We start from the raw sequence: 12914 nt of genomic DNA, 5'->3' as shown, positions 1-12914 counted from the left end.
TATTTTGACCTCAGATAATGGGAGTTCCCTTTTAATTTGTGTAGTCACCTAGTGAAATATTTAAATAGCTATATATATATATACGTATATATATATACATATATATATATTTTGCTGTCAAACTTAGAAGGCATCTGTTACCACAGTTTTATATTTGTAGATGCCAAGGGGGAAATCTGCATATGCATTACTGCAGAAACAGGTCTCTTTTAAGGCTCCCAAGGCTTCAATATTGTGACCCAAATCAGGCATTTAATGAGTAATAATGACAAACTGTAGATTTAGCAGGTGAGCTTTGGAACATGCTACATGATTAACGACAGAATTCCTGGGGTTGGTGGAAAACATCTATATTAAGGGACTGTCAAACAGCCCAGAGACCATATGTATACTATCACATCTGTTTACAACACCATCTAAAAACCCATCTTGCGAAGTTAAAGTGATTGTTAGAAGTAAATGAGCAAAACAACAATCGATTAATTATTATGATAAATTTTCCCATCTCAGACAGAGGTCCCGATCTCAGTGCTGCCATTTTCTAGCACTAAGGCATGAAAGTAGTTCATTCATTTAACAAATATTTATTAAGCACCTACTATGTATGACTTTTTCCCTCCCTCAGTCTCTGGAAATACTTTGTGGAACTCTGGGAATATTTTGGGAATACTTGCTTATTTGTCTGGAACCAAATAGACAAATATGTAAGAGGCACGGTTTCTGCTCTCACTCAGCTTACAGACAGGGGAGACAATAGCAATCAAAGAATCCACATATAAATGGACAGTCTCGACTGCGATAAACATCACGAAGGATAATATATTATGGGAGAAACTGACCTAATTAGACTTTTCTCTGTAAAAAAGGAACGACACTGACACCTGTCTCCCAACAGTATTATAAACCTTAGGAAATATTATATTTAAACAGTGGATGTAAAATAATGATGGCATACATTTATTTCCTCCTTACTGTTTCCGTTAGACTTCTAAGTACATCTTAATGCAGGGCATTGATTTTCAGATAATTTTTTCTGCTTACTGCTGTACCTGAAGTATCATGAACAGTCTTTATTGGAAGGAAATGCTAACAGACATGTTTGCTCTACACACTGCCCTACCTACTCTTCACTGGTCACAATACTGGCAACTGTCTCCTCCCCTTTCCCCCACACTGTGTTTTTTCCAGAAGGCTGCCATCAGGCAAATTCCTTTCCCCATCTTCCCCATAAAGCACTATTCAAATCTTGCCTGAACACACATATTGTAACATCAAGGAAACTGACAATGAAATTTGTCATAAATACCTTTTACAAATAAAATATCCAAAAGAGTACAGAAACCATATAATAAAATTCAGTATAAAAGAGGGAAGTTGCAAGTGTTTGGAAAACGGAAGAAATAAAATTGGGAAAGATGAACGGAAACAGTGGTGGACCCAGAATTTTCATTTAGGCTTCACCGAGATTCTCTTTGAGGTCAATGAATAATGAAACACAAGCAAATGAAGAAGTTTAATAACTCCCTTCTTAAGCATTCACAGATGTTCCTTGGGAAGGTGCCAGAATAGAAAAACTTGCATTTTCAAAGCTCCTTCACACTTATAATTTTGAAATAGCATAGGACCCCTGTCATGTTGGTCTAACAGTTACAATATGGAAACACAGATAAGATGCTGATGCCCCCCACCGAGTAGAGCTTGGAAAGATGAGGCCGTTGAGTGTTCTTTGGTGTGTTAAGAACTGAGGTGAAATCATGCTCCTTGTTATTGACCCTTCCTATTTAGGAACTGTGCTTGTACTTTTATACCTTATACTTCCAATGGAGACATACCATCTGAACGGGCATGCCTTTTTTTTATTTGTTTTTAAAGATTTATTTATTTGAGAGAGACAGTGCACACGCAAAGGGAAGGGGGGAAAGAGGGAGAGTGAGCATCCTGAAGCAGACTCCCCGCTGAGCACACTGCCTGGAGACTTAAGGCTCAACCTCAGGACCCTGAGATCATGACCTGATCCAAAGCAAGATTTGACTCCTTAACTGACTGAGCCACCCAGCTGCCCCTGAGGGGCCATGCATTTAGAAGACACCTGGTGGGGGAAGTGGAAGCAACCCTGGGTTCCTATACATCATGACGTCCTGCCCCTCACATGGTGATTAGTATATAGAAATCGAACCTGCAACTTAGCTGTCATGTACATGCATGGTAATACATCATATATATTCATGACATCATAGACATATATGGCGATTACCATGGATATAGGAATCAAACCTACAATCTTTTTTTTAAAATTTTTTTTTAAATTATTACGTTTTTATTTGACAGACGGAGATCACAAGCAGACAGAGAGGCAGGCAGAGAGAGAGAGGGAAGCAGGCTCCCCGCTGAGCAGAGAGCCCGATGTGGGGCTCGATCCCAGGACCCTAGGATCATGACCTGAGCATAGGGCAGAGGCTTTAACCCACTGAGCCACCCAGGTGCCCCTCACACCTACAATCTAAACAACATCCATATTTCTGTCTTGCTCAGGCTAATTGAAGTAAGCAGATTCTAAAGTTTAAAGTCCAAGGAAAAATATTGTAAACTTCTGGTCAAGTGAGGCCCTTGGGAAAATAAGTGAGCCTTTAAGCTGCTGTCTCTGCTTCTGCTAGTGGGGAAGTATAGTACTGAACCCAAAAGAGCTGTAGATAAAGATTTCTCTTTTCTGTGGCTGTGTCTCCAAAGTGGGTTATGCCTTAGGGAAGGAATGTGAGACATAAAGCCAGAGAGAATGACTTTTTATGGCTCTATGGTTTATAATGCTCAAAATCCTAAGAGACTCTACCTGTTGGCATAGAGAGAAAACTTGGGGAGAAATGATATGAGAAGTTCAAGTTTACTCGCTTGCTTCTGTTTACTCATCACTCTATATCCTTCACTAGGAAAGAATTTTCTAGGATCAGAGAAAAATGAAATTGAGAGGAGGAGAGTGGAACTGGAGGGAAGTCCCGAAGAAAAGGGTTCTGTGTCCACTCCCTGGGCCAAGTCCTAGGAAGTGGTGAGCTGTGGGATACATTTATAGGATTAGGAGGCAGGGAGGCTGTGCTCCGCAGTGGGTAGCAAAGATCCTTGTGGGAGGAGGAGGGAGCCAGGCGTGCCCTGGGCACAGGTAGTAAAGGGGTTCATTGACAAGAATTCAACAGCAACAATAAAACCAACTACAAGTCTGCTTTTTATTATCCCCATGGGCAGGCTATTGTAAACAATGTCAGTAATAAAATGCTTCTCTCAGATAAAGATATTTTCTTAGTCTAAGTTCTAAATAATTTTTGCTGTTAATGTTGAGTTTTAATGATCTATGCAAGCTTAAAATTAGTTCATGCTTTCTTAAAAAAAGTTATCCTTTAATAAATATCATATTCTACATAAAATTTATTTAGAGAGCTGCCTGTATTTCACTTGACCTCTGTAGAGAATTAATAATGCTCCCCCACCCCCCAAAAAAATATATGCCCATATCCTCATTCTCAGAACCTGTGTGAATCTTGAAAACTGGTCTCTGCAGATGTAATTATCATTCTTGAAATGGGACCATCCTGGATTATTGAGGAAAGGGGACCCTAAGTCCAATGACAAGAAGACTTTTGGGAGACACACCGGAGAGAGAGATACAGAGGAGAGGCCATTCTTAGACAGAGGCAGAGATGACAGTGATGCAGCCATTAACCCAGGACTGTGATGATCACTGAAGCCGGAGGACAAGGGACAGAATTTTCCCTAGGGTCTGTGAGGGAGCATGGCCCTGCCATCACCCTGGTTTTGGATGTCTGGCCTTTAGAACTATGAGAGAACACGTTTCTGTTGTTTTAAACTACCAAGTAATTTGACACAGGAGCCCGAGGAAATGAAAAGAGCCTTCATCCACATGCTCCACTGTAAGCAAACTCATTCCTAGAGTAACTGTGTTGAAGGTTCAGAGTCCTCCCAGCTTCCTTCTGCAGAGTTAATGCCTCTATACACTGCATTTAAGCAGAATATTCGAAATAAACAATGATGATGCAATAACTGTAAAGACAAGGGAACAAAATTTGAATTATTTCGCTTCTGTCACAATGTGTGGCTAATGAAATTTTTCTTTGTGCTTAAAATTTTAAAATGTTAAGCAGAGCGTGAACTGTGAGGTATAATATTTTTGCTAGTTGCATATATATTTTAGTTCATGCATGAAATATTTTACTGAATGTAACTATCTTTAACATGGAATTTTTGCCGTTGTATTATAATTATTAAAGTATAATATTATCACAGCAATAGAGCACTACTTATTTTAAATTTTCTCCAAGGAAACATGAATGCAATTAAAGAGTATACATTCATTTCATTCCCCCCCCCTTTTTTGTATTGTTATATTTACTATTTTGTAATGATATATGTACAAGTTTAATAAAAGATAATTTTCACTGAAAGCAATTTTTTTCTGACCATAGTTATTATTCGTGTCATTGTATGATTATTTCTGACAATAATTCTGGGGAATCTTAGGGAAATTTCTTTACATCTCGATATATTTTATTCTCACCTCTTATATGAGGAGAGAAATAACTCAGAGAAATGCAGAGTTTAGAAATTGCAAATATAAAACATCTGGATCCTAGTAGGGCATTACAAAATGAAGATATCCCATATGTTTGATGTATAAGGGATGAATTTTGAAAATAAGTTCTCTGGGATTCAAATATGCTAGGCATGCCCACTGCTGGCCTGTAGTCTTATTAGAGCCCAGTGGAAGGGCAAGATTGTACAGGAGAAATGACAAGTACTCTACTGGGATGGGTGAGGTTGTAGTGCAGAGGAGCTCTTGTCTCAGCATCTTTGAAAGGAATCAGGAGAACAATTTCTATGTACCCTGTAGAGGTAATAATACCTCTATGTACCTTTCTAGATGGCTCTATGGTGACTTCCAGGAACCTAAGTCTAATCAAAACACAAGATGATGCTGACCTCAGTGGATGCTGGCACAGACAGATATTTGGATATTCCTTTTTACTATTCACCGCTGACACCTTTGTAAGCCTTCTCCGATTACATAAGGAAGGGAGAGGATGGGGCAAATAACTGACATGTGTTTCTACCTACTTTGCGGAATGAAAGCTAAGAACAGGAACAACTGAGTGGAGAAAACAAAAGTCATATTCTTGCTCCTTTTTTTTTTTTTTTTTTTTTAACTGTGAACTGATTTCTTATCTGTGATACATTTCACAGAAGAGTAAACTGAGGTCAGGTCTTGTGACTTTGGTAAGATCTTACAGGTAATTGGAGAACTAAGGTTCTAACACAGATCCATCTCAATCCAAGAATTCCATCTTTTCTACCATGGTAGGCTATGTCTCCAGGAACTACTGAGGCTCCTCACCCATGGAAAAAAGAACAATCTGGACTATTCCAGGGTTGGGAAAAAGTGCTGGACCCTAAGCTTTAGCATTCGGTCATCCTAAAGTTACCTAAAGTTACCTTGGAGGAGGAGGATGTCTCAATGACAGCTGGATTCATGCACAAATGGCTTTGGGTCACAGCTTCCCCTCTCATCAGCTGTGGGACTGTGGGACAGTTTCTTTTACCTGCAGTATCTTTTATATGAAAATAAAAATGACTGAAAGAAATTGGGAGATTAGAAATGTAAATATAAAACACCTGAATCCTAGTAATGCTTTACAAACTGGAGCTATTTTATATTACCTTTTTGAAGAAATAACATTCCAGAATAGTTGTAAATGTCCCTACCATTCTACACACAGCCTCTGATAACTAGTGTTCAAAAAGGTGTCTTATAGCTGAGGATGACTCTTTTTTATTTATCCTTTGATTTATTGTTTATTTTTGCTGACAATGTTGAGTATCTAGGCCTGCTTGGTGGAAACAGAGGAGAAAGGTTCAAACTAGATAGGGTATTAATTTCCTTAAAATTCTCTTTCTGTTATAACTCCTGATCCTCTCAGCATGAAATTGATTAAGAAATTCACATCACTTAATTCTTTTCATAATCACCTAGTGCAAAACTTGCAAGGAAGAACTTTTTTTTAAATGGGTAATGAGCCATGTGAGGCATGCAGGGGAGATAGAGTTGGCTATTCAAATGCAAGTTTCTCCTTTCCTATGAAATGCCCAGATAAGCAGTATTCCCTGCTGAGCTTCACAGACTGGAATTTTAGAAGTCCAGTGAATTCCTAGAGACAGAGAAAAAGGGATAAGAAGTGAAATAAGAAGACAGGTTGTGAGAAAAGTAAAAAATGAGCAAAATACGAAAATTAATAATGAGAAGCCTCGCTAAAATGGAGTCTAGATATTGGACGGAGGGAGATCCCACATCACGGCACTCTTTGTCCTTGTCATACAAATCCGACTGGTAGAGAGGGGACCTCGCAGGTACAAGAAAGGCTTTCCTCTGCCCTGGTAACAGCCCAGCCAATGGGAGACAGTCACAGTTCAGCCAATGAGAAGCCACTATACTTTCAACTCCCAGTTTGCTCCAATGGCCTTTTTGTTTACAACAGCCTTTCCTACGCCACCCTCCTCCCGCCCTATAAAAGAGCGGGTCTCCGCTTTGGCTCCGGCGATTGTGCTTATGGTTTTTCCTGCTGTTTGTTTTTGCTGGGTTGTGATTCTGCGTCACTCCCGATAAACTGATCTTTTGCTGGTAAAATAACTAGCAGTTTTATTTTTAATACGAACAAAAACTAAAACAAATCATCCTGGTGGTGTTTGAAAGGAACCAGTGGAAAGAAAGTAAAGCGTGCATGTGAGGGACATCTGTCTCCTAGAAAGATGCTGTTTAAAATATTTCTGCAGGAAAGAAAAGAAAAAAAAAAAAAAAAGAAAAGTAAAAAAGAAAAGAAAAAAAAAAGCCAGCAGATCTCTCTGTTCGAACTTCAGACCTCCAAAGAGAATTTCCAAGAAGCGGACGAAATCTGTGTTTTGGTGATGGACAGACCCAGGACTGAGTCTCTCCCAGCTCCTGTAAGTGTGACTTTGGGCTATTTATTTAACTTCTCTAAGTCAGTGGCTCTGCGTCTGTCGTTATGTATGTTATTTCTCCACTTACTAATTTTAGGGATTCACTTGACTGCGCTCACTATTTTATGCCGTTGGTCACTATTAAATTTGTTTGGGATTTCCTTTTCCTACGCTTACGTACTCTGGTTAACTGTGCGCTTTGAGGGCCCTGGTGACATCTTAAATTTCTGCTCAATCAGTATCATTACCCCTCCATTTCCACAAGAAGCGGAAGGCAGTTATGTGATGACTTTCAGGGTGGACAGCTAATGGATATTTTTGATTTTCTGCTTGGAGTTTATAGGGAGGGCGGTACCTCTTTTAGACCTGGACAAGAGGGGTTCAAGCCTTTCCTCCTACTCCTTAAAGGGTCTGTTCCAACTTTCCTTCAGCCACACCCTTTCCCGCTTAAGCAGTAGTTCCTTAGGGCCCCAGAAATGTGCCCATACTTGTATCTTGCCCTTTTCTAGATGATACAGTGGATATCAGAACACAAGAATTCCCTACCTCCATTGATCCTAATACACCTTCCGAGGCTGGATCTGCCCCAGCAGCTCTACTTCACTGGTGATATGTTGACTTCTAGGCCTCAAGGGAGGTTGTTTAAGAGGGAGTATGTGTATAGGGCCAGGGACTATAGGCTGAGCTGCCTCGCCTAAATGCAGCAGAGATCCTCAAATGGCATACAGCAAGGTATGGAGAAGGCAGATAGCTGAATCCGGGGCAGGCCTCCCATGTAGCCAGGTTCTGGCACAGAATTCTGAGGAGTCTGAGAATTCTAAATTCAAACCTGACCTTCAAGGTCATTATAAAGGTCATGGATAGAACATTTTAAAAACAGTTTGATTTCCATTTCTTAAATATTTAGACATACGGCAAACAACTCTCCCTTTGCTTCCTTGCCAGTGTTAGGGGTATTCCTGGAGAAAACCATTCCTGCCACCCTCCTTTTAGAGACAAAGGTAGGAAGCTGCATTGTATAACATTGGGTGATAATTTCCAAATCACTCTGATAATCTTTTTGGAGGCATCATCTCACTTCAAAGAGGTTCTTCCCCTGTGTTTTCATCCTGTGTGTTTACTTTGGGCCTTTCTCTTTAGTGTGGCTTTTATGTTTCCTAAGAAATGCTTGGCAGCACTTTCAAAGATAGCCAGTGAAACACCATGGTCTACTCCATAGGTCAAAACTTTGTAGCTAGCACTAAAATAAGGACGCGTCAAAGAGTGGAGAAAGCCACGCAAAGTCCAGAGATCTCCACCTCTCCATATAACCCTCCTATGAATGTTCAAAAGAATGAGTAATTAGGACTCAGGATAGTAAGTCTCCTAAAGAGTCATTCATTAAGAAGGCCAGAACCTTAAAATCAGAATAGTATTGATGCAGTTTGGAGGCTGGTGTTAAGGTGGAGGGCTTGAGTAGGGAAGGATGATTTGTCTTCATGTTCTTTATACCTGGCATGGTACAGAGAGAAAACCCACCTTTGGGAATTTCAGCTTGTACCAGACCAGGACAGAATGCCAGGGGCTTGAACTGGGCATTGAACTTGGTCTCAACCTTGTTCAATGAAAGAACCTTCCTGTGAAAGTCCAGGAGAATAAGAACATGTGCATTCTGTGTATAGCCTGTGCAAACACTGTTGTTATCTGGAGTCAGAAGACTTGTTACTTTAAGGACAGGGGCAAATCTTTGCCACTTCTCTTAGCCTTAGCTTTCTACCTTATAGAAGTGCTGGGAGAATTGCTCTCAGATGGTGACTTTGGCAGCCTTCGAATGCTTAATAGTTGGTGGCCACATGAATAACAGAATTGGTTATTAGTGAAAAGTTAGTAATTAAGAATAGTCTTTTTAAGCCTTTCAGCTCCTAGATTGGTGCTTGTCCATCTACTAGTTAGTTTTACTCTGGGATTTAAATTGTCCTAACAAGAAGTGTTGTTGCTCATGTGCTATATACTTTTCTTGTCAAATACATCCTAAGAAAATTCAATATTCTGAGGTTCTTTAACAAAATGCATTTGCTAATTCTACATTTGGGTTTCTAAAACTTTTTAAAACAAGTTTGAAGACCACATATCCTAACTCCTCCCAAATTATTTAGATCGAACATACTTCTGGGTAGAGGAGAGTTTTTCTGCTGACTCAGAATAAGGGCACGTCATGGTTAACAGCTGTGGGGGCAGCTGTGCTATGGTGGGAAAAGGCCTGATAGTGAATTCAGAAGGCCACGAATTCAATCATTTTTTTGGCATTTGGTAATTGTGTGTCTCCCGAGAAAGCTCTAACATTCAGATTGTAAGCTTTTTTTTTTTTTTTTTTTTTAATTTTATTTGTTTTAGAGAGAGTGTGTGTGAGCATGGGGTGGGGGGAAGCAGGGGGAGTGGGAGAGAGAATCTCAAGCAGACTCTACACTGAACCCAAGCCCTCACGACTCTGAGATCATGACCTGAGCCAAAACCAAGAGTTGGAGGCTTAACAGACTGCACCACCCAGGGGCTCCTGATTGTGATCTTTCTTATTTTAAAACAGGGACAGTAACTCTATTGTATAAGTCAATCAACCAGGTAGTTTTGAGAAATATTAAAAACAAAACAAAACTTATTGATGTGCTTTAAAGTCAGGTTCTAAGGGGGAACACAAACCAAAGGAAGAGAGAAGCCTAGTTGTAAGCACATTATTATTTAGGAAATATTTACCGGTTTGCTTGAAGTGTTATACATGAAGGAATTTCTGTGGGATGTAATCCACAGATTATTGGAAAGCTGTTTCCACGAATATACAGAATTAGTGTAGATATGTGAAATGAGAATATGTGAAAGTAGTAGAGAATATGTGAAAGTAAGATTTGATTCCTCAGATTTAAGTGGTTCCTTTACATACCATACTTTGCTACCAGGGTGTTTTCCATGAGCGCAATGGTGATCATGTCACCCTATTACTAAAAAAAGTTCAGAATTTTTGCACTGATAACCTAGTAAATCAGTGCCTCAAAGAATAGATCAAATTCCTTTTACTGGCTTGGGGGGAAAAAAAAGGAATTGTCCATGGACCCAGAAACTGCCCTAAAATTGATTGTGTTGATGGTTAAACAACTCTGTAAATATGGTAGAAAAGTAAACAACCCCCCCCCAAATACCCCACATTAAAATATATCTTTTAGATGTGTTAATTTTATGGTACTGAATTATATGTCAGTATAATTCTTATTTCAAAACACATCTTTTTACCCCACATTAAATATATATTTTAGATGGGTTAATTTTATGGTACTGAATTATATCTCAGTATCTCAGTACAATTCTTATTTTTTTTAAAAAAAATCTCCTTTTTCATATATTTTTTTCTTAATCATTTATCAATCCTTATCCCAATATACATGGTGTACTATGTATTAGCACAGAGGACTACTTATTTCTCCCTAAGATCCATTTCCCCTTATTCATTCTTGCTTTTATTGTGGTGTTTACTCTCTGACAGTTGTGCTACCTCTGGTTTCTGAAGTCCTCCTGTATTTGTCCCCAAGCTAGCATTGAATGCTCTCTTCCAAAGAACCTCTTTTACTACCACAAACCATAAAATTAGTATCTTCTTCCATCAGCTCATTATAGCACACTTTCCAAAATGTTCTTATTTACAAGTAAAAAGTGTCTGATTTCAATTTTTGTTGCAATTTAAAATAAAACCAAAGTCAACCTTAGAAGAATTTCTCAATATGTGTCTGTGGTCTAACTCCCTTGATATTGTTGGACCAAGAAGTCCTGGTGTTTTATTTGCTTATTTCCCCCAGTATCCATCTAGCCTGTACTATTCATATAACATTTGTACAATAATGTTTATTAGGTTAAATTTAAATTTATATATATAAAGAGAAGTTACCTAAGGAAAATAGAGAAGTTACCTAAGGAAAAATAGATATTCTCATTGCTACATTGGCCTAGAGAATATAGGTCAGATGTTGAACATGTGAAATACTCTTCTCCTGTAGCTTCATTTACAGCCATTAATGCTGAAGGATGACAATCTCACTAAATACTGAAATGTACTTTTATTATTTTTTAAAAAATTTTAAAGACTTTATTTAACAGGGAGACACACAGCAAGAGAGGGACACACACCAAGCAGGGGGAGTGGGAGAGGGAGCAGCAGGCTTCCTGCTGAGCAGGGAGCTGATGCGGGGCTAGATCACTGGATCCCAGGACCCTGGGATCGTGACCTGAGCCGAAGGCAGATGCTTAGTGACTGAGCCACCTAGGCGCCCGAAGAAGGTACTTTTAAAAAAACACATGCTAACATTTGGATTTGTCATGCTTTACCACTAAGTCCCAGGTTCCTTGTTCTTTCCTGCTGTCTCCATTTTTAAAAATTCCCGTTATCCTTTAAGGGTTTTTGACATTTTATCTAGGGCAGATTTTGAATAACATTCTATATTCATTTAAAAATAAATTTATTTTGAAAGAGAAATAGAAGACAGGGTATATATTATACTTTTTCTTTTAGTAGGTTTATTCTAAAACATTCCTGTAAGTGGGCTCCAGGGTAGTATTGATTTTGTATCATACTGCACTTCCTAAAGTGAAGTTATTATTTTCAATTTTCAGTCTCTGATCTTATTAAAGATTATTACTTTCTCACTAAATTAAAAGTTCATTACATTTTGTATTTCTATGTAGTGTTCTCGTCCTACTTCGACACATTGCTCTCAAGGCAGAGTTGGAATCCTCAACCTTTTGGATCCTGATGTACTTAGTAGAGTTCCTGATTGTAGGGGCTTAGCTGCCAAAAAAATGTCAGAAAAGGGAGGAAAAGTTGCTCTGAGGGAAGCAAACTTTCTCTAGGAAGTATATATTATAACTTGATACCTGGTTACTTATTTTTATGTGTGTATAAATTGACCTAATAGTCAACAATACACCTAATTCATGTAAGGTAGATATTATTATTATTATTATTATTAATGTAAAGAAAAGAAAAGAAGGGCATGGAAGTAAAATGACTTTCTTGGAGTAACAGCTTATAAGTGACAGAATTGGGGCTTAAAATCCCAGCTATATCTGTTTCCAAGGCTTGTGCATTTCTAACATGCTCAAACCTTGAGTTTGAATTTGGATTTGAAATTTGTCCTCAACATATGCTGGATACTCTCCATTTGCTTCTTTTTCTCTACCCTTCTCTTCTGCAGGATAAAGCTGGGAGGCTATACTCTGGATTGTATCTACTAACATCTCTTTCCATCTGGCTTCTGATTGGCTTTATCCAATAGAAGGTACCACCAGGAGATGAGAGAGCAGAAGAGATGGGTTTGGGGTGTTCATTTAGCCTTCTCTCTCTGTCAGGATGTGGGTTGTCAGTAACTACATTTCTCTATTGAAGGCTTCAACTTTTGGAGGAAAGTGTTCTTTTTAGCTGATTTCTCTTCAGGTTCCATTAACAAATCCCTTTCTTGCCCTTAGATAGTAGATTCCCGCTATTACTAGCAATGGATTTCTTTTTCTTTCTTTCTTTCTCTCTCTCTTTCTAGAGCAAGAGCATGTGTGTAGACACCCCAGCCCATGTATTTCCAGCTCCATTTGTAGACATATAGCCTCTCATTGAATGAGAGAGCAGGAGGGAAGGGCATAGAGAAGGAAAGAGAGAATCCTAAACAGGCTCCACACTCAGCACAGAGCCTGATATGCGGCTCAATCTCATGACCCTGAAATCATGACCTGAGCCGAAATCAAGAGTTGGACACTTAACCAACTGAGCCACCCAGGTGCCCCCTTTTGATTTCTGTAACACTTTTGTTAATATTCTTTCATTAAACTCTGTTTACCCATCCCTCTGGATGCCATCTTCAGATCTTCTCTAACATATGTGGGTAAGGACAGGGAAAAATTGAGACACACAT

The 12914-nt window shown here is 39.0% G+C and overlaps 1 long non-coding RNA gene across 1 annotated transcript in view; it reads left to right on the top strand.

The window, feature by feature from the left end:
- The first annotated feature begins 6605 nt into the window (after positions 1–6605).
- LOC131822153 (uncharacterized) overlaps positions 6606–12914 on the top strand; it is a 43693-nt gene continuing 37384 nt past the window's right edge. Inside the window, exon 1 of the long non-coding RNA XR_009350099.1 lies at positions 6606–6996. This is a non-coding gene — a long non-coding RNA (uncharacterized LOC131822153). The remainder of the gene's footprint in view (positions 6997–12914) is intronic.

The sequence above is a fragment of the Mustela lutreola genome, chromosome 1 (assembly GCF_030435805.1).
Source record: "Mustela lutreola isolate mMusLut2 chromosome 1, mMusLut2.pri, whole genome shotgun sequence".
Lineage (NCBI taxonomy): Eukaryota > Metazoa > Chordata > Mammalia > Carnivora > Mustelidae > Mustela > Mustela lutreola.
The sequence above is the reverse complement of the archived record's forward strand: the minus strand, read 5'-3'. Positions and strand labels throughout refer to the sequence as shown.